Genomic DNA, 23,033 nt, shown 5'->3' with positions numbered 1-23,033 from the left:
GAAGAAGTGGGGTTTTTACCCACGAAAGCTTATGCTCAAATAAATCTCAGGTTTCAGGGTAGCAGCCGTTAGTCTGTATCCGCAAAAAGAAAAGGAGTACTTGTGGCACCTTAGAGACTAACCAATTTATTTAAGCATAAGCTTTCGTGAGCTACAGCTCACTTCATCGGATGCTGTAGCTCACGAAAGCTTATGCTCAAATAAATTGGTTAGTCTCTAAGGTGCCACAAGTCCTCCTTTTCAAATAAATCTGTTAGTCTTTAAAGTGCCACCGGACTCCTTGTTGTTTTTGTGGATACAGACTAACACTGCTACCCCCTGATACTTGCTCCCAAGCCTCTGTTTGCCAGAAGCTGAGAATGGGCAACAGGGGATGGATCTCTTGATGATTCCCTGTTCTGTTCATTACCTCTGTGGCACCTGGCTTTGGCACTGTCGGAAAACAGGATACTGGGCTAGATGGACCTTTGGTCTGACCCAGTATGACTGCTCTTTTGTTCTTATGCTTTTCAGCATAGAGTTCCCCATCCTGTAAGTATAGCCACCATTTTTTGTTTCTAGATATATACATTTACATTGAGCTGTATTAAAACACATGCTTGTGCTCAGTTTACCAGGCGATCTAGATTGCTCTGAATCAGTGACCTTTCCTCTTCACTACTACCCCAATTTTTGTGCCATTTGCAAACTATCAGTAATTTAGGTTTGGTTGCTTTGGTCTTGGTTTTGATTGTTCAACAAACAAAAAATGATAATTTTTCAACATTCATTAAATGAACCCAAAAAAAGACAGAAGAAAAGAAACAAAACCTACTAAAAACATGTACAATTCAAAATTGTCTTCATTTTAACAATTCCTGTGTTCTCTCTATAGCATGTTTTAAATGTAAACTCCTTGCCTCACATTCATAGAATAATAGAATATCAGGGTTGGAAGGGACCTCAGGAGGTCATCTAGTCCAACCCCCTGCTCGAAGGAGGACCAAGTCCCAGTTAAATCATCCCAGCCAGGGCTTTGTCAAGCCTGACCTTAAAAACCTCTAAGGAAGGAGATTCTACCACCTCCCTAGGTAACGCATTCCAGTGTTTCACCACCCTCTTAGTGAAAAAGTTTTTCCTAATATCCAACCTAAACCTCCCCCATTGCAACTTGAGACCATTACTCCTCGTTCTGTCATCTGCTACCATTGAGAACAGTCTAGAGCCATCCTCTTTGGAACCCCCTTTCAGGTAGTTGAAAGCAGCTATCAAATCCCCCCTCATTCTTCTCTTCTGGAGACTAAACAATCCCAGCTCCCTCAGCCTCTCCTCATAAGTCATGTGCTCTAGACCCCTAATCATTTTTGTTGCCCTTCGCTGGACTCTCTCCAATTTCTCCACATCCTTCTTGTAGTGTGGGGCCCAAAACTGGACACAGTACTCCAGATGAGGCCTCACCAGTGTCGAATAGAGGGGAACGATCACGTCCCTCGATCTGCTCGCTATGCCCCTACTTATACATCCCAAAATGCCATTGGCCTTCTTGGCAACAAGGGCACACTGCTGACTCATATCCAGCTTCTCGTCCACTGTCACCCCTAGGTCCTTTTCCGCAGAACTGCTGCCTAGCCATTCGGTCCCTAGTCTGTAGCGGTGCATTGGATTCCTCCGTCCTAAGTGCAGGACCCTGCACTTATCCTTATTGAACCTCATCAGATTTCTTTTGGCCCAATCCTCCAATTTGTCTAGGTCCTTCTGTATCCTATCCCTCCCCTCCAGCGTATCTACCACTCCTCCCAGTTTAGTATCATCCGCAAATTTGCTGAGAGTGCAATCCACACCATCCTCCAGATCATTTATGAAGATATTGAACAAAACCGGCCCCAGGACCGACCCCTGGGGCACTCCACTTGACACCGGCTGCCAACTAGACATGGAGCCATTGATCACTACCCGTTGAGCCCGACAATCTAGCCAGCTTTCTACCCACCTTATAGTGCATTCATCCAGCCCATACTTCCTTAACTTGCTGACAAGAATACTGTGGGAGACCGTGTCAAAAGCTTTGCTAAAGTCAAGAAACAATACATCCACTGCTTTCCCTTCATCCACAGAACCCGTAATCTCATCATAAAAGGCGATTAGATTAGTCAGGCATGACCTTCCCTTGGTGAATCCATGCTGACTGTTCCTGATCACTTTCCTCTCATGTAAGTGCTTCAGGATTGATTCTTTGAGGACCTGCTCCATGATTTTTCCAGGGACTGAGGTGAGGCTGACTGGCCTGTAGTTCCCAGGATCCTCCTTCTTCCCTTTTTTAAAGATTGGCACTACATTAGCCTTTTTCCAGTCATCCGGGACTTCCCCCTTTCGCCACGAGTTTTCAAAGATAATGGCCAAGGGCTCTGCAATCACAGCCGCCAATTCCTTCAGCACTCTCGGATGCAACTCGTCCGGCCCCATGGACTTGTGCACGTCCAGCTTTTCTAAATAGTCCCTAACCACCTCTATCTCCACAGAGGGCTGGCCATCTCTTCCCCATTTTGTGATGCCCAGCGCAGCAGTCTGGGAGCTGACCTTGTTAGTGAAAACAGAGGCAAAAAAAGCATTGAGTACATTAGCTTTTTCCACATCCTCTGTCACTAGGTTGCCTCCCTCATTCAGTAAGGGGCCCACACTTTCCTTGGCTTTCTTCTTGTTGCCAACATACCTGAAGAAACCCTTCTTGTTACTCTTGACATCTCTTGCTAGCTGCAGCTCCAGGTGCGATTTGGCCCTCCTGATATCTTTCCTACATGCCCGAGCAATATTTTTATACTCTTCCCTGGTCATATGTCCAACCTTCCACTTCTTGTAAGCTTCTTTTTTATGTTTAAGATCCGCTAGGATTTCACCATTAAGCCAAGCTGGTCGCCTGCCATATTTACTATTCTTTCGACTCATCGGGATGGTTTGTCCCTGTAACCTCAACAGGGATTCCTTGAAATACAGCCAGCTCTCCTGGACTCCCTTCCCCTTCATGTTAGTCCCCCAGGGGATCCTGGCCATCTGTTCCCTGAGGGAGTCGAAGTCTGCTTTCCTGAAGTCCAGGGTCCGTATCCTGCTGCTTACCTTTCTTCCCTGCGTCAGGATCCTGAACTCAACCAACTCATGGTCACTGCCTCCCAGATTCCCATCCACTTTTGCTTCCCCCACTAATTCTACCCGGTTTGTGAGCAGCAGGTCAAGAAAAGCGCCCCCCCTAGTTGGCTCCCCTAGCACTTGCACCAGGAAATTGTCCCCTACGCTTTCCAAAAACTTCCTGGATTGTCTATGCACCACTGTATTGCTCTCCCAGCAGGTATCAGGAAATTCTTGGATGGTATCAAATACTGTTGCTTAGAAGACAAGAATAAGTTTTAGGTACTAGCTCTCAGGTTTTTTTCTTTGTAAAAATTCAATCAATTTTCTTCTCGGGACAAAACAGACTAAATCAATAATTGTGAAAGAATAGGAAAACATAGGAAAATGCAGCTTTTTGTCTCTAGTGCTTGTTGTTCAGTTGTTAGAAGATCAGAGGCTACAGCGTCTGACCCAATTGGCCATTTCTGAATTTTGGCTTTTCTCCTCTGGCAACTGTTTGGCTAAATTGCTTTTATTTTCCTCTCACTGGTTTGTGGGAGGTAAATTTTTCATTGCAGATTAGGCTGCTTGGTATCGTTTATTGCTTTCCAAACTGGTCACGGCAAAACTGTTGCAAAATTAAATCTGTCATAGCTTTCTGAATTGGAGTCTTATTAGATAGAAGGCAAAAAGAAAGAAGAGATGTAGAAGAAATAAGGTGAAAGAGGAAACTGACATGAGGAGGGGGAAAAAAATGGACCCTAGATTCACATCTCAGGAGTGGCTCAGGATACAGCCATGAAATGGCTTCTGATTCCTTCTCTTTGTCTGGACGGTAAGAAAAAATCTTTCAGGATCAGAAATGTGATGATGGATTATGCTCCCTGCCAGGTGTAAGCAAGTTACTAGGTGCTCTCCAGGAAAGCCTGTCCAAAAGCATTGGCAATTTTATCCTGTCAAAACGAACCCATCCAAAGAATAGTTTGTGGTTCATATCTATATATACACTTTCTTTTAGTAAAACCATTTTGTAGCATCACCAGAAGCCTAGAAAACCCTTAAACATCAGTTTTTAGTTGAGACAAACTGTTTAGATATGTGGTGACTACATTCTGTGGGGGGTTTTTTCAACAGTAATTTTACATGCCTGTTTATAGATTAAAATGATCTTTTCTGCCACTTTTCATTCACCGTGGTCATTTCAAGTTTTCAGCCAAGAGTAGGGTTCAGCAAGATAAGAGAGAGTTGAGAGACTGTGGATGGAGAATGAACTTCCAGAGGAGGAATTTAGATGATGCTAGAACAGGGGTGGGCAAAATATGGCCCACGGACCACATCCAGCCCACCAGCTGATTTAATCTGGCCCTCGAGCTCCTGCTGGGGAGCAGGGTTGGGGGCGCTCTGCATGCATGTGCGGCAGCTCTGCGCAGCTCCTGGAAGCAGCGGTATCTCCCCACTCCGGCTCCTACGGGTAGGAGCAGCCAGGGGGCTCCGCAAGCTGCCCCTGGCCCACGTGCTGCCCCCGCAGCTCCCATTGGGCAGGAATTGCTGCCAATGGGAGCTGCAGGGGTGGCAGCTGTGTACGGGGTGGCACGTAGAGCTGCCTGGCCTTGCCTATGCATAGGAGCCAGAGGGGGAACATGCCGCAGCTTCCGGGAGCTGCTTAAGGTAAGCACTGCCCGGAGCCTGAGCCCCTCCTGCTCCCCAATCCCCTGCCCCAGCCTGAAGCCTCCTCCCACCCTCTGAACCCCTTGATCCCAGCCTGGAGCACCCTCCTGCACCCCCAAACTCCTCATCCCCAGTCCTACCGCAGAGCTTGCACCCCCAGCCTCAGAGCTTGCACCCCCCTGTGCCCCAATCCCCTGTCCCAGCCTGGAGCCCCCTCCCACACTCCGAACCCCTCGGTCCCAGCCTGGAGCACCCCCTAAACCCCTCATCCTCAGCCCCACCCCAGATCCTGCACCTCCAGCTGGAGCCCTCACCCCCCCACACACACACCCCAATTCTTGCCCCAGCCCGGAGCCCCCTCCTGCACGCTGAACTAATTTCTGGCCCCACCCCAGAGCCTGCACCCACAGCCAGAGCCCTCACCCCCTCCTGCACCCCAACCCCAATTTTGTGAATTCATGGCCCAGCATACAATTTCCATACCCAGATGTGGCCCTCGGGCCAAAAAGTTTGCCCATCCCTGTTCTAGAATCTGACCACCTTTAGGAAACACTGTGCAAACTTTCTCGTTTATGAATCTTTTCTACCATAACCAGACCATTCATAGCATCAAGTGTTCCCTTTCTGCACCCTCTGCATCAACAAAACAAAACAAAACCCCTGTCTCAAGTAGAGTTTCTATAATCTGGAAATTAAGAACCAGAGATTCCATGAACTCTGCTATTGCCAATATATTTTGCTCAGAAGGCAACTGGGTATGGTCATAGGCAGTAATACACAGTTTTAAGTTAGATGGTTTTCACAATGTATCCCACTATGGAGAAAGATTATTTCAGGAGCTATAGCACAGACTGGGATGAATTGTTTGACAGGTGGTTAACCATGACTGAGATTATGAGGAAAGATTAAAAGAGTTAAATATGTGCAAATTGGCTAAGCAGTGACTGAACAGAGGGACATGATAATAGATGACAAAAATGTAAACACCAAGGAGAAATTAATTTACTGTGGTACACAAAGGTATAAGAACTCAGGCTCATGGGGTGAAACTGAGAAAGGGAACAACTGAGATAATGCCAGAAGAACTTTGTAGTGAAATCTATTACATTGTGGCATAGTCTTCTCACTTGTTACAAGCCCCGAGTTGGGATATTTAAAATTAGATTCAAGACCTAAAGTGTTCTCAGAGAAGTGCTTGCTCTGTCGTTGCCAGACACTGGAATTTTATTAGTTCATTGCATTCTAGGTCTTGTACACTTGTTTACATTCATTTATACCACTATTGCTTACTTTGAGTGGCCCAGTGAGGGTTTTTTTAATACTGAATAGGAGGATATGATCTGAATTTGCCAACCAGGGAGTATTGAATTATTCCATATACAGATCCAGCCAGGGATGGACTAGAGCGGAATGCTACATGTCTCATTTAATTATGCACAGCAAATTCCATCTCATTTCCAGAGATATTGTAAACAAAAACCCCTAAAATCTGCCCCCAACTAAGTCTCCTCTCTTTCCCCAAATGAGTGAGACTTGGCGCAGCAATTCTAGAGTTGGAGGTTCATTATTGTATTTATGTTTTGTGCATTTCTTATTTACACACCCTTGAGGTATTGACTGTGTTGTGAGATAGAAATGAGGCACAGATAGTTAGCTGGCTTTTCTAGCAGTGTGTAATTATAATACATTAACTGGAAGGCACTATTAGAGATTCAAACAAATAAATCGAAATAAACCAGCAAAATGGAAAGTGTTCAGCAGAAGAGATTAAAAACCCCGCCACAAAACAACAGAAATACCCCTCTGAAGAGCATGATGTGAATATATTTGAATTAAAGAAATAAAAACCAATGCAGTACTTTAAAATAATAGTTAGAGTTGTAATTAATGTGTTAAAAAATAAACAGGAAGAGGGAGGCTACTCCTAAAGATTGCAGAACAAAGGTGCTTTTCTTCTCATTTGCCTGTAATATAAAGATATCCACCTAAATAGGTCTGTTTTAGCTGTGTGAAAAGGAAGTTAAACAGGACAATCAGGACATAGAATAAAAATAGGATAGGTACAAAGTTTTTACTTTATTGAAATCTACTTACTAATGTTAAATTTACACCGAGCTGTATTATTTTCAGTCCTGCCCTTCCTTTCCTCAAAACGAAACTCTTCTTCCTGAAATTTTACATGATGCATCTCATCTCAGGGTGAAATTTTTTTCTGGAAAGTTTGGTTAAATAAATAAATAAATCAGACCCTATGGTGTGCTCCTACACCAAGGCAATTCCATGCTGGCCAATCCCATAATTTATAACAATCCTTTGGTTGCAATCCTTCACTAATTACTTACCCATGTGCCAGGTGGGTCTAAGAGGCTACTATTCTGATTTGGTAGCATTTTATACCTGCTGCCCAGAAATAAGACTACACAAGGTTCAAAGCAGTGGAGAATTGCACCTAAAGGGTTTTTTAATTATGGATCTAGATTTGAGCTGTAAGTGGTCAGCAGGGAATTTCCCTGGTGTAGAACTCTGTGCTCCCACAAAACTGACAGGGGCTGTTCCTGCACCAGCGACTCTATCTCCCTTCACAACCTGGATGTATTAGTCATATCACACATGGAGTAGCAGAGTTTTGCAACGCCTATCATCCAGTGGTGTAGTGTCCATTTAAAATGCTACACAAGTGGCATAAGTTAGAGAAGATCTAATTCAGGTCAGAACTGGTGCAGACCAGTCTTCAGAACCAGGAAGTCATAATCAGCTCCCTAATTCCTCCCCATTACTCTAGCACTAATCTGAGCTCGGCCACAGGAAAGGATCTGGCCCATGGTGTGGAGTTTTGGAAATGCAGCTGTAGATTTCTTTTTGAAAAGTTTTCCAACAGTTTTTTAGTTCCTGATATGTCTAAAATGTATTGGCCTAGAAACTTCATATTTTTTGCTATTGCTGAAGAGAAATGCCTTTTTTAAGCGTTTCAGAGTTGTAGCCTTGTTAGTCTGTATCAGCAAAAACAAGGAGGAGTACTTGTGGCACCTTAGAGACTAACAAATTTATTTGGGCATAAGCTTTTGTCGGCTAAGACCCACTCTATCAGATGCATGGAGTGGAAAATACAGTAGGAAGATATATATACATAGTACATGAAAAGATGGGAGTTGCCTTACGTTGTCTAACAAGACAATTCAATTAAAGTGGGCTATTATCAGCAGGAGGAAAAATTACTTTTGTAGTGGTAATCAGGGTGGCCCATTTCAAACAGTTGACAAGACGGTGTGAGTAACAGTAGGGGGAAAATTAGCATGGGGAAATTAGTTTTTAGTTCTTGACCCATCCCCTGTCTTTATTCAGACTTCTGGGTACCCTTCTGATTCTGTCAATCTGTTTCTTCAGTTCAGCAGGTGGATATTTTATTCTAGTACAGTGTATTCTGGTATTGAATTCTGGTACCAGAAGGATACCCAGAAGTCACCTACTAAAGGACAGGCCCAAAAAAGAAAGTAACAGAACGCCATTAGCTGTCACCTTCAGCCCCCAAGTAAAACCTCTCCAGCGCATCATCAAGGATCTACAACCTATCTTGAATGACAATCCCTTACTCTCACAGACCTTCTTGTCAACTGTTTGAAATGGGCCACCCTGATTATCACTACAAAAGTGATTTTTCCTCCTGCTGCTATTAGCCCACCTTAATTGATTAGTCTCGTTACAGTTGGTATGGCAACACCCATTTTTTCATGTTCTTTGTGTTTATATATCTTCCTACTGTATTATTATCCACTCCATGCATCTGATGAAGTGGGTCTTAGCCCACCAAAGCTTATGTCCAAATAAATTTGTTAGTCTCTGAGGTCCCACAAGTACTCCTCGTTGTTTTTTAAAAGTAATTTTAATTTTATTCATTGTTATATAGTAGACCCTCAGTTTTACAAACACTAATCTTATGAATGACCAGTTATATGAACTGTTTTTCCTGATGGAAAAATAAATCACATAATGAAAGTGATGGTAATTAACAATTCAACATCCCCTCATATTTCGATGCCTTAAATCACTTTGGAGTGGTTTGAAGGACGAGAAGAAAGTGATGCGCCACATTTACTGTAATTTTGAAATGTTCAATTAACTATTTGAGTTTTTGAACTTATTCCCCAGTTATTTTATAAAATAGGGCATTCTGCTGTACTAGAACACAATGCAGTTGACAGAAAGTTTTCCTCATCTTCCAGAGAAAGATCAAAGCAAATACAATATAACAGTGTGTGTCTATATGTTTAAATCTAAACATTAAAAAAAAATTGCCATGCACAAAGTGTTTGTGTCTCTTCAAAATATGACAGAATCAAAAGAAAATAAAACATGAGGAACACAATGGTTTCATTTGCGTATTTTGGACAATTATATGAATGAATACATCGCAGTAATCTTTATTTAGCAAAACACAATTAAAATTATCCTTACAGTTCTCTCATTTATGTGTCAGAAATAATGTACAAAAATAGTTTGTCAAATCAAACAAAATAGTTATAATGATTAATCATATCAGTCATAATTAGGGTAGGTAGAATTCAATTTTTTAAATTATTTTGATGAATAATATTAATGTTTATTTTTGAACATTTATTTTAATTTTTATCAATTTAAATGTACCGAATTTTGCAAAATATGGGTTATAAGAATTTTTAATTGTAATTGATTTACATTTTCACTGGTGTGGGAAATTATGGTGGGGACAGACAGTAAGAGGGGCCAGACAATTATTTAATGAAAGTAGACATTGAGATTCAAAAATTAAAGCTTCATAACCATTAAAACACAAAATGTCAACATCACATGTCAAACTATATAAAGTAAATATCCGTAAATCAAATTTTAACAAGTTATCAAGCAGCATTTTTCTTACTTTGCCTATTTGTAAATTTCAGTTATTGATTAAAATGTTTTTTCATTGGTTTGTGCATGTATAATGAAATTGATGTTTACCCCAACATTCACCAATAAAAATCTAATCCTTCCAGGATCAGATAAAATGGAGAATCTTAGGGTATGTCTACAGTGCAATTAGACACCTGTGGTGGCTCATGCCAGCTGACTTAGACTTGCAGGATTCAGGCCAAGGGGCTGTTTAATTGTGGTGTAGAGGTTCAGGCTTGGGATGCAGCCTGAACTCTGAGACCCTCTCAGGGCCCTAGAGCACAGGCTGCAACCCAATGGAATGTCTACATTGCAGTTAAACAGCCCTCAAGTCAGTTGCCACAGGCCAGCTGCGAGTTAGACATACCCATAGACTAGGTCTCGTACATTGCAAAATTTCTTTTCTACATATTAATACAAGGGTGGTCCACATTCATGTATAGTTCTGATACTTGGCTGCCAAGCAAGCAGTTATATTCTTCCAAAGCAAGAATACTGAATGCATTCATCAGTTGTAGATGATGTAGTTTTCCGCATGTGGCCAGTAACATTTTTTAGCTAAGAGAAGTTGATTACTGAGATTTTAAAAAATGAGTCAGAAGGATATTTAGCATCCTACAGGAAAAATGGCTGGACCAAGTGGAACTTGTAGTCCTGTGATCTCATTTATGATGTCTTTGACCTTGGACCAGAAATTTAATTATAATGAATGGAAAAAGCCATCATAAGCGTATAAAGGGACCAGGACATTTTTTCCTGTATTTTTATGAAATGTCACTTATTTTCTAAATTTTCCAGGTGTCCCAGATTGATTCATGTTTCTTTTGTCATGTATGATAATGAGCACTATGACATTTTTGGCAGTGATACGTGTACATAATAATTTCTTTTGATATATATATGAATGCTTGTTTTTAAAACAAGTGAACATATGAGTGGTATACAAAACTCTTGCCAAACCTGGTGGTCACCTAAAGTCACTTGGTACCTAAGTTTCTGAGACAATTTTCAAGGTACCCAGGACCGCCAATGACCTTGTTACTCCCCGCCTCCAGGGAGAAGGAGCCATTCTTGTGACATCTGCGTGTCGGCTCCTTGGCATTGCCAGCCCTTCAGCTGCTCAAGCACTCTCCTCTGGCAGGCATGTTAACAGTAGGTACACTCAAGTCCCTTTGAATCTTTCCCCTATGATACCAAGCTCCTGACACTGGCTACTCACAGAAATTCCAGATCCGTTGCACTCAAAAGATGCAGTGTACACCTGCTTACTAGTTTTATCTTAAACCATGGCTCCTGTAAACTACACAGCACTTGTGAGTACTTATAATTAGGGCTCCATGTCTGTCATGGAGGTTGCGGAAGTCACGGATTCCATGGCTTTCTGCAAACTCCGTGACTTCTGCAGCAGCCGGTGTGGCTGGCCCCAGGGACAGCTGCTCAAGCGGCCCTGGGGACAACCCCACAGCCAGCCACATCAGCTGCTGCTGGAGCTGCCCTGAGGCCAGACGCATCTGCTGCTGCTTGGGTGGCTCCAGGCAGTTGGCCCCAGGGACTGCCCAAGCAGCCATTCCGGGGGTGGCAGGAGCAGTCACACCTCGGTGTCCCCCAGCAGCAGTCCCAGGGATGGCCAGAGCAGCTGTGGATCGGCAGCTCCCGGCAGCTGGTGCCGCTGGCCCCAGGCCCACCCTCCCAAAGCAGTGGCTCCCGAGGACCCCCCAGAACAGCAGCCCCTGCCCCTCCCCCAGCAGCACCCCCCCAAGCAGCAGCCCTCTGAGGCCCCGCAGAGCAGCGGCTCCCCGCAGAACCCCGAGACAGTGGCCCCCCCAGCTAAGATTTTGTCATGGGTATTTATATTGCAAGTCATGGAGAGGTCATGGGCCATGAATTTTTGTTTATTTCCCATGACCTGTCCATTACTTATTAAAAATACCCATGACTAAATCGTAGCCTTACTTATAATAAAACAGGTGTAGGGTTTTTTTACGATTTACCTAGAAGTGAGAGAAAGTGATGGGAACACCTGGTGACAAAACAAAATCATAAAATGCTTATCTGGCTCTACACTTATCAATACCTATTTTTCCTATATAATAAAGTAGGCTTTTTTTCTCAAAAATCAGGCTATTGCAGATCTGGCTGGTTTCACAAAAGCCAAGATCCAAACATTCATGAAAGCATCCCCCTCCACCAGGGGTTTTCCTGAGTGAATGAATACACAGTGCTTCTCCCTCCTCTGTATTATACTGAAAACAGACTTTTGTTTCCATTCACAGATAGGGCAAACTCCTGTCTTGTTGTAATGTTCCTCTTTCACCTCCAAGAGTTTGTTTCTATATTTATAGTTGTTTCTGATGGTTTTCAGTTGATAATCTTGGGAGCGAGCAAGGCTAGGCACTTCACTGGCTAACTAGGGGTGCGGTGACAACTTTCCTTTGCCCAAATGGGCATCGATGAGACACATTATCCCTGGTGAATATTTTTCACTCTAAGTCCATAAAGCATACCTGCAATATAAATACATAATTCCTTAAATATTGCCCATACTTCCACCTCACAATGATTATGAATCTTGACAAGTTACAAGATTTCTGTAGATACCTTACATGTTACTCTTTATGGATAAATATCCTGTAAGACATGTTTGGTGTAGTGAGTTTTCCAGGTCTGAGCTGAGGGGAGTTTGCAAAGAACAGGAGACTCTTTGCCAAGGGGTTTCAGTGTTGCAGTTTCTGTCTCTGGGCTTACTCATTGCTGCCTCACTCTTGGCATCTGGACGCCTATCTCCCACCTAAGCCCCAGAGCAATTCATGAACTAGGGAAAGACAGGCTTTTGGCCACCTAAGTCACATGCAGGGCCCAATGTGGTAGGTGACCTCTGGCATGCCTACCAGATCGGATGCCATTCACAATCAGGACAGAGGAGGAGGTGATGGTGCTGTTGCACACTGTATAACTTTTAGCCCAGTGGTTAGAGCACTCACCTGGGATATGGGAGACACAGGTTCAATTTCCCCTTCTACCTAAGGTAGAGAAAGGGGGATCTCCCACCTCTCAGGAGAGTGTTCTAATCACAGAGCTATGGGATATTCTGCTGTGAGAGCTCCCTCAATCCTATTGAAACTGTTCCACCGTGTACATAATGAAAGAGCAGTGGTGTGCCATTTGTGTAAACCAGGGGTCGGCGACCTATGGCACGCATGCCAAAGACGGCACGCGAGCCGATCTTTAATGGCACGCTGCTGTCTACAGGAAAGGGGGTGGAATCGGCATATCCCCTCCAGCCCCCTGCCATGAGCCGCTCAGGGCAGGGGGCTGGGAGCACCCCCACAACCGCAGCCCACACCCCCAACCCTCTGCCCTGACCCCTGAACCCTCCTCTCACACATCCAGCCCTCTGCCCTGACCCCTGCACCCTCCACACACCCCAGCCCCATGCGCTGACCCCTGCACCCCCCCACACATACCCAGCCCCCTGCCCTGACTCCTGCACCCTCCTCACACACCCCCAAACCCCATGCCCTGACTCTTGCACCCCCCACATACCCACCCCCACCTTGAGCACCAAACGGGAGCTCCTGCTCGCGCGCGTGCGCACACACACACACACACACACTCTCCCTCCTGCACCCCTCGTACCAAATGGGAGCTGCCCAGGTAAGCGCTCCACACCCAAACCTCCTGCCCCAACCCTGAGCCCCCTCCCTCATTCTAGCTCCTGGCCAGACCCTGCACCCCAACCCCCAGCCTGCTCCTTCACCCCCAGCCCTGTGCTCAGTGCACTCCCACCCTCAGCTCAGTGCAGAGAGAGAGAGGAAGAGAATGGGCTAGAACCAGGGAGAAGGTAGGTACCCACTCTATGTGGACAGGGCCGGGACCCCAGACCGGCAGCGGGCTGAGCGGGGCCGGCAGCCGGGACCCTGGCTGGCAGGAGCCGGCGGATGGAACCCCAGACTGGCAGCGGGCTGAGTGGCAGCGGGCTGAGCCACTCAGCCCACTGCTGGTCTGGGGTCCCGGCCACCGGCCCCGCTCAGCCCGCTGTCGGCTTAGGTGAATGGAACCCCAGGCTGGCAGTGGGCTGAGCGGGCCGGCGGCGTAAGATCAGCATTTTAATTTAATTTTAAATGAAGCTTCTTAAACATTTTGAAAACCTTGTTTACATACGACAATAGTTTAGTTATATAATATATAGACTTAGAGAGAGAGACCATCTAAAAAATGTTAAAATGTATTACTGGCACGCGAAACCTTAAAGTGAATAAATGAAGACTCGGCACACCACTTCTGAAAGGTTTCCGACCCCTGGTGTAAACAATGCATGCTTTGCATGTCCCAGGGCCGGCTGTGCCCAGGGGGTGATTCTGTCCACCTCCCGAATGTACATGGATGATGCCATTTTGTATGCAAGTGTAGAATTGCATGCCTAATTTAAAATGTCGCAGCACATTGAAAGAATGATTGGAGAAGGGGGACTGCATCCTGGATCTCCCACCTCAGTCATTTTCTCTCTGGCACCAATGATTGTTTCACAGTGGGTAAATACTTAAGTAGTCAAGAATGGGGGAAGGGAGAATATGAATGAATGATTCTGTAGTCCAATAGTTAGGGTACCCACCTGACAGGTGGGAGACCCCTGTTCAAATCCTTTTTCCTCCTCCAGCAGAGAGAGGGAAATTGAATCCAGGTCTCTCACATTCCTGGTGAATTGTTAATCCCTGGATGCCAACTCCTTACTTAGTCTCACAAGAAACCACTTAGTTACCTAAACGGCCTGACTCCAGGCATCAGGTTCCTATTCATGGATCACTAAGCAGAGATAGGCATCTTTCTGCTGCCCAGACTTAGGTGCCTATCTCCAAGAGAGGGTCAGGGCTTAGCACACGCACCTCTTGTCAGCATCCCCCATTGGCTGGCTTAGGTGGCTTCCTGCCTAGCATGCTGGGTTTTGTGGAGGCACCAATCTCACCTCATTCATTATATGGAGAGCCTAGGTCCCTAACCTGGCTTTGTGGATTGCAGTGCTGTTCTTGTAATTTTCTAGGTGCCGTGACACTCAGGGTTGCAACACCGTAGTCCTTTCATGAATCCTACCCTTTGTGCCCATGCTTTGTTGAATTGTGATATGATTGCAGCTGTGCTGGTACAATTTAATCGCAGGGGTGCTTATTTCTTTTCTGCTGGGTCATTTACTGTTACCAGCAAATGCAAAAGATCATCCTTGTATGATCACATGCCATAGTTCAAGAAAGTAGTTTCATCCAGTTATACAGAATGCCTTACCCATTAAGCTTGCCTCGGAGTTGATTCCCCTACTTCCATGATCAGGCCATGTAATGCTATAATTGACTTATTTATACACTGGAATACTGTAGATTGGCTTGTTAATGGAGATGAAATGATCTTGTTTACAAGATGACTCAGAGAATCAGGAAATGTGTACAGACATTACAGGCTCATACAGTAAAACAAAACAGTGTAGAAAGATTTAAATTCAATCCGAGTACATTTTTATTGCAGTCTGAGTATCTTTCTGTTTTTGGAAAACATTAATGTTATTCCAGACCAAGTTGCTTCCTGATTTCTAATACTAACTAATGGGACCCTCTCACAGTTTTTCTACTTCAGGTTCTCAGAAGAGCATTGCTGCATACTCATGGTGAAATCCTAGCCCTACCACAGTCCATGAGAATTTTGCCATTGACTTCAGTGGCACCAAAATTTCACTCTCAATCTAGGGCAATGATGGAGAAACTAGTATGGGCCCTATTTCTACTGTTGCTCTAATTCAGTTATTCATGAAGTGCTTATGCTGTTAGGACTTTTCCATGAGGACGACATTTTTACTGCAGTTAATTTAGTTTATTGTAATGACTTCATAGTTATATATTGATTTAGTTTTATTTTCTTACTTCAAGAAACAGCAGGAATTGGACTACATAATAAGAATTTAATGTCAGCTTCTGGAAGATTGATTAGGATAGACTGAGTACAAGATGTCAGTTACAGTAACCATCACAGTACTCTAAAAAAGGTTAGTGGGTGTACATTTCCTTTATTCTGTCATTCATTACTCTCCTATTCCCCTTTTTATGTTCTTTGATGGGAAGCCCAGAAAAGGGTTTGTAAAGTCTGCAAATGGTGCTGCAGGAGGACTTTTTTCACTGACAGGGGGGTAAAGTTATGCAGATCAGTAATCTAGTGTTTCTGAAGAGTGTAAAAGAGAGATTTACTGAGACAGAATAGGATAGTGCATGTGTCTGCAATTTGCAGAGAAAATCCTGCATTGTATTTGCAAAATCTGTTGTTTTCAATTGCTGAAGCCTTTGTCTGGCAGCAAAATAAACATGACCTTTTATTTTCTTCATCCAGGACAGGTCTTTCTAACCTGTTGCAGCAGAAGACATCAGAAGAACTCTTAAGACTGTGTATTTATCAGACTTCAGCTTCTAATTTCTCTGAGTACAATGCCAAGATCCACTCCTCATATGTCTCTTTTCTGTGGATTTCCTAAGGAGTTAGAAGTTTAGGGGGAAAGTTCTGAATTGGGAAACATGTCTGCAAATGAATCACCTCCTCTAATGCAATGCTACAGTGCTAAAATGTTTTTGGTAAGTAGAAATTTAATACACTGGCACAGAGAATGTTTTTTAAGCTTCAAAGAGTAACCAACAATTTAAGTTAATAAATAATATCTAAAAAACAGTAGAAAGTGGCCCTTCAATGTCAGAGAAGGACCTGAGCTATGCATTTTTATATTATATTTTAGTTTAAAACTCAGTCCACATGATTCCTTTGATTTTGTACTTGCTTTCAACTGCAATCTTTCTATAACACGTTTACAGGTTAAGACAACTTTCTGCCACTTTCTGCACACTTTGGTTTGTCAAGGCTTTAAAAATATGTAAAGACTTCTAAATGTAGCACGTATTAATCTCAGATGCACCACTACTAACATTAGGGTTCATGCCCTGGGTGTCCTGCTGTTGACACAACTGATATGATTCCTGTGACCGTCTCCAGAGCTTGCTGAGTGAACACAGATATTTTGGGAGCTTAGCGATGGACCTGGAGACTGCTCTTCTTTGTGGATCAGGAAGAAAGTGATTGCTGGGAAGAAAGAGACCTTCCCTGCATGTAGTCAGACTGGATGGTCACATTGGTCACTTCTGGCTTTATAATCCATTAATCTAGTGGTCAGGGCTATGGGCTCAGCGGCCAATGACCAGGAATGAGGCTGGGTTGGAATGTCAGGAGGTCAGAATCGAGAGTCAGGATACCAGGAGGTCAGGATCAGAAGGCAGGAACGGGTAAACACCAGACTAGCAGTCCATGGCAGGGTAAAACCCAGTTTATACAGAAAACTTCCTGTTTCTTCCTCTGGCTTAAATAGGGGCTGTGGCCCAATCAGGAATTTTTGGATCTCACCCAATCAGATGTAGGGACAAGTCTTGTGGCCCAGTTGGGGTTTGTGGACCCCAGTCCCAGGTACTGTCTGTGAGCTGCTGGGTGGAGAATTGGAATGTGATGACTCCCATGACACCTATGCACCCAGGTTTGAGACCAGCAGGGCCTGACATCACCCCCTCCCTCCAAGGAGTGCCCTCTGGGTCCTGTGGGTCGAGGCTTATTAGGGTGGTTCTTCTGGAAGGCTTATTGTATTAGAGCCGGTATATGAATGTATTTCCCTGGCTCCCACATATGCTCCTCAGGACCATAGCCTTCCCAGTCAATAAGGTGTAAAAGTTTACCCTGCTGGCATTTAGAAGCCAAGATCTCATGCATGACATATTCCTTGTGGCCTTATACACACACTGTCAGGGGAGACAGTTGGGTCCTGTGTGGAAATGAGTTCTTAGTATAGGGTTTCAGGAGGGATATGTGGAATACCGGGTGAATCTTGAGTGATCGGGATAGGTGTAGTTCAATGGTGACCTGATTAACTTGGTGATGGATTCGATAAGGGCCAAGGTACTGGAAGTCCAACTTATGCAAGGGGTCTGTTCATGCAGAGGTGCTCTTTTGAGAGCCATACTTTTTGTACCACTGAATAGGTGGGGCCTGGTTGATGACGTTAGTCTGCATGTCACTTGTTTTTAGCTTTGATGAATCCTCTGCACTGAGTCTGAAGTGATGGAGTTAGGAGAGGTCATAGGTAGTTGTGGGTAGAATTCGGGTGGAACCCATAGTTGGCAGAGAAGGTTTTTTTTCCGCGTGAATGTGTGATCTGCGTTATTGTACACAAATTCCACGTAGGGTGGTAGTGCGGAGCAATCATCTTGATGGTGGTTAATATAACATTGTAGGTATTGCTCTAAAATCTGATTGACCCTTTCCATCTGGCCATTGGACTGAGGATGGTAGGTGGAGGAGTGGTGAGGCTGGACCCTCAGAAAATGTAGGGCCTCACGCCAAACTTGAGTTGTAAATTGTGACTCTGGGTGTCTCTTTGGTAGAAGGTAACCTGGTGTAGGGCACAAAATAGACCACTGTGGTCTTCCACTGTCAAGATCGTCATGAACCTGTTGGACTCAGAGAGCTCCACGATAAACTCCAATGCCGTAGTGGCCCAGGGTTGGGATGGAGTGTCTAGCGGTCAGAGTATACTGCAGGGTTTGTGGCATGGCATCTTGGATCAAGCCACATCACAGGATGGTATGACGGCCCGTATTCAGGGGCTCATTCGAGGCCACCAGAAAAGACAAGGTATCAATTGCTGAGTTTCAAAGCAACCCACGTGTCCTGGCAACTGGAGTCATGTCATAGCTGTAAGGCTGTCACTCTAGCCTGACCTGGAGGAACATAAATGCCATTATTCATGGATGTGACCCCTTCCCACATATAATGTCATTCCCTTTTGATAGCAGCTAGTTCACTAGACAGAATTTCCGAGTCAGAGTCAGAACAAATCAGTGCAACTAGGTCCTAGCAAGGAGCAGCATTCAGGCAGTTGTGGGGCTTGAGGATGTGGGCCAGTTCCCAGCTAGGTCCATGTGGTTCGATATCAAAGCTCTTGGACAAGGCATCAGTCATGCTTTTTCTGGTTCTGGGGCAACATGTGATAGTGAAGCTGAACTACGAAAAGAATAGAGCCCACCAGAGCTGCCAGTGGTTTAATGTCTTTGCTGTGAGCAGATATTCCAGGCTTCTGTGTTCAGCGTATAGTTGGACTAGATAGAATCATAGACTTTAAGGTCAGAAGGCACAATTATGATAGTCTAGTCTGACCTCCTGCACAACGCAGGACACGGAATCTCACCCACTCAACTCCTGTAACAAACCCCTAACTTATGTCTGAGCTATTGAAGTCCTCAAATTGTGGTTTAAAGACTTCAAGGTGCAGAGAATCCTCCAGCAAGTGACCCGTGCTCCATGCTGCAGAGGAAGGCGAAAAACCCCCAGGGCCTCTGCCAATCTGCCCTGGGGGAAAATTCCTTCCTGACCCCAAATATGGTGATCAGCTAAACACTGAGCATGTGGGCAAGACTCACCAGCCAGACACCCAGGAAAGAATTCTTTGTAGTAACTCAGTACCCACCCCCTCTAACATCCCATCACAGGCCATTGGGCAGATCTACCACTAGTAGTCGAAGATCAATTAATTGCCAAAATTAGGCTATCCCATCGTATCATCTCCTCCATAAATTTACCAAGCTTTGTCTTGAAGCCAGATATGTCTTTTGCCCCCACTGCTTCCCTTGGTGAGCCCCTTCTTAATAATGTCACCACTCCTCAGAGGCTGTCTTAATGGCTAGGAGCTCCTTACCCAGGATCTCATAGTTCTGTTTGGTGGGGGTAAGCTGCTGCAAATAATAGGCACATGGGTGTAGTATTTGTTCGGGTCTGTGTTGCTGGGAGTATGGCCCTGATTGCCACACTAGAGGCAACGGCTTTTACTAGAAAGGCTCATGTGGCAGTAGACAGAAAACAATAATTAGGCTAATCCATTTCCAAAAAGCTGGAAAAGAGGGATAGTTTTGGGGTTAGGCCCTGGACTGGGATTCAGGAGTTCTGGATTAAATTCCTGCCTCTGGCACAGACTTTCCATATGATCCTGGGCAAATCATTTAATCTCATCGGCATAGTGGGAATGACACTTCCTTTCCCCCACCCTTGTCTGGGTAGGCTGGTAAGGTCTTTGGACCATATATCAGTACAGGGCCAAGTACAATGAGGCCTTGGTCTTGGTTGTGGTCTCTGGGCATCAACTTAAAAATTTAAAGCTTCTTGACATGAGAATGTATAAAATTTCCTCTGTTGGGCAATGTATCTTCATTTTTACAGGATCACCTCTCCTTTGTTGTCTGTGTCCCTACTGCCTTAAATTAAGAGACATGAGAGCTACAGATTGGCAGACTACCACCACTGTGTAATTTGCCGGGACACTGTTAAATAGTTACAGTCCAAAACTTGTTTTGTTAAATTTTATAGACAAAACCTTAAGTGTCAGTGAAAATTCTTGACTTCATGATAAATTAGCTTAAACATTTTTGCCATGAAATAGAAGGTTGAATTATAGTAATGCATTTAAGGAACATTCTCATCCTGTGTAAATTAGGGAATATAATAGTCATGTAAATTACACTCAAAATGATGTTCTGTGTATTGTAGTAGACATAATGTTTACTTCTGGGGGAATTCTGGGGGAATCACTGCGTGTGCCCAGAATTCATTTTCCCTGCAGATTTCTTTGCTTCCCCACAGAAAAATGGGGAAGCAAAGCAATCGGTGGGGGACGTGTGCCCCTTCCCCAGCAGTCCAGGCGTGTCTGTTCGAGTGCTCGCAGCAGCTGGGGGAGATGAGTGTGGGGAAATGTCAATTACCATAGGGGGAATGGAGCTGCACATGCAACAAGAGAGGCTCTGTCCCGATGTGGAGCGGCAGAGCTTCAGTGTTTGGAGGTAAGCATGAGGCAGGCTCTGTCCCTGCAAGCAGAGCAGAAAATGTAGCAGCCTGCCTGCTTAATTGTTCCTATTGTTGTATACCGATTGTTCCCATTCTTAGTGAATTCCCCCAGGAGCATAAAAAGGTCTAAAAGTTTTAGGGCTCCTTTACATTGCCAGAGTGGTGTAAAGGAGCCTTATTGTAAAGTACAGTAAGGGAATCCTCAGCTAGGATGATCTGTGTGCTTTCTTGTGTTTTTCCTGTGCCAGAAAGGCACAATGGGGTTAGATTCCAGCTCAGGATCTATTTTACTTACCCATTAAAAAAAAGAATTTGAGGGCAAATAAAATGTTTATCGAGCAGTCAATTAAATGTCAGGACAGTCAGAACAAAGCACTTCCAAAAGTAGCCAGCCAGGATTATAACTGGAATGCAGGGTATTGGTTAGCAAGTATTTGTAACTTTCAGAGTAACAGCCATGTTAGTCTGTATTTGCAAAAAGAAAAGGAGTACTTGTGGCACCTTAGAGACTAACCAATTTATTTGAGCATAAGCTTTCGTGAGCTACAGCTCACTTCATCGGATGCATTGAGCTGTAGCTCACAAAAGCTTATGCTCAAATAAATTGGTTAGTCTCTAAGGTGCCACAAGTACTCCTTTTCTATTTGTAACTTAACTTTCATGTGTTTAAGAAATGGTGAATAGTTATTGTGACTTTTTTCTGTATTGTTGTTTAAATAAATTACCAAAATAATTGAAACTGGCGTGCTTTATTTGAGAAAATATGCAGATATGTGATGTTCCCCTGGTGTTATCTGGACCGGTGATCTGCTAGGTCACTCCAATCCTCGACTCTGGGAGCCAGCCTTACCCAGCTCTGCTGTGAGAACCTCTGGTCCTGGGCTGTTGACGCACAGCCTTTGGCATGTAAGCTGCTCCCAGTTACGGGAGTGAGCACTTTTGGCCAGCCACTGCTTGGATTGTGCAACCGAATTACACTAGCCAATATCTCCGGTCCCAGACAGAACCCCAGGAACTTCCATCTTGCAGTGTCCAGTTATGCTTATAGGAGTTCGTCAATTTTGCAGTATTTCCATTTTTGGGCCCAGATTTTTAAATTTTTTTGGTGCAGAATTCCCTGAGGAGTAAATGTTATATTGATCTTACCTGTGCACTGTTCATTTTTCTTTCTTGATTGAATAGAATTAATTGCTGCTGTTCTTTATGCTCTGAATTATTGTGATACAAAGGAACAACACTGGGTATATGCAACACTTCTATTCATACCCATAAATCATGTCATTTGTAGGAGAAGGAGTAGTAAGACATATCTTTGAATTTTACACGTTAATGTATACTATAGTTCATCTGAAGCATTTATAAAACAAAAATTATGACCTAGAGGATATATTTTTAGCTGAGTGAAGAGATTTGTTATTTTTTCTTAATTATACAGGTAGTTTATGTACACTCCAATATGTGCATATATGTTGTTAAAATATCTGCTTGTCTCAATAGAATGTTTGCTGTAACTAAGGAAAGCAAAAAAGAGTCACAGAAGATTCTTGAACTCATTAATAAAATTGGGATGATTAACCAGAGGGCAGTAGGAAGGCGAAGAGAAGATGCAATCTGAAGAGCTAGATAGAAATTGGTATGGCAGGGCAGTTTTCTACTTTTGTTAAATGGTTCTCTAATCTATCAGGGTTTAGACACTTGTGATTTTTATAACAGAATAGATATTGCCCAGAGGTTACTTAGGAAAATTCTTCTTAATCTCATAAACCATATGTTAGCATTACATATATAAACAGAATCTTCCAGACAGTGCTACTGCATGAGACTAGAGGAAGGAATCCTGGCCCCAGTGAAGTCAATGGAAGTTTTGCAGTTGACCGCAGTAGAGCCAGGATTTCACCCTTGGTATTTAGGAGGCTGTAACATTTGGAACATTCTCTAACTATGAAGCAACATTCGAGAATATTTCTTTGAAGCTTGGTCTGAAGTTCTTCAGAGAAAGATGTACATGCAGCAGGGTTAAAAAGACAGAATTGCCTCACCAAAAAGATATTGTTCATCCTCAATTTTCTCCTTGAACCGTAGATCTGATTAACAAATGGGATGTAATTTTCATTTTTGGACAAAGAGGACAATGAATAAGTCCTGAAAAAGCAAGGTACCAGATAACAGAGATTATGCAATGTCATTTAGAGACATTGGGCTATGTTACCTTGTTTTGCATAACTACAATAATTTAGGTGGAACTGCGAGTCTGACTCAACAAATTCTGCACACAAACTTTTTCACAGCAGACTAACTCAGCCCTGGCAATCCAGGGGACAAATTGAGCCGCGAATGGGGAGGTGGTTATGGAGGCAGCGGGACCAGGGGCAATGGGGCACAAGGGAACGCAGCGGGGGCCAGATGTGATGGTAGGGATGATGAGCTTGGGGAACGGAGGCCAAAGCCCTGTGGCTGGAGTCTGCCACCTGCCAGTCCAG

General features: G+C 44.0%; 1 long non-coding RNA gene across 2 annotated transcripts; it reads left to right on the top strand.

The window, feature by feature from the left end:
* The first annotated feature begins 393 nt into the window (after positions 1-393).
* On the top strand, positions 394-16,148 carry LOC122463325. 2 transcript variants are annotated; one of them, XR_006286583.1, is made up of 3 exons: positions 394-531; positions 15,567-15,682; positions 16,021-16,148. It is a non-coding gene; the product is annotated as an uncharacterized LOC122463325 (long non-coding RNA). The 2 variants fall into 2 exon arrangements; XR_006286577.1 differs by lacking the exon at positions 394-531 and adding an exon at positions 10,709-10,806.
* The last annotated feature ends 6,885 nt before the right edge of the window (positions 16,149-23,033 follow it).

The sequence above is a fragment of the Chelonia mydas genome, chromosome 1, assembly GCF_015237465.2.
Source record: "Chelonia mydas isolate rCheMyd1 chromosome 1, rCheMyd1.pri.v2, whole genome shotgun sequence".
Classification (NCBI taxonomy): Eukaryota; Metazoa; Chordata; order Testudines; family Cheloniidae; genus Chelonia; species Chelonia mydas.
Note: the sequence above shows the minus strand (reverse complement) of the source record. Positions and strands in the feature narration are given on the sequence as shown.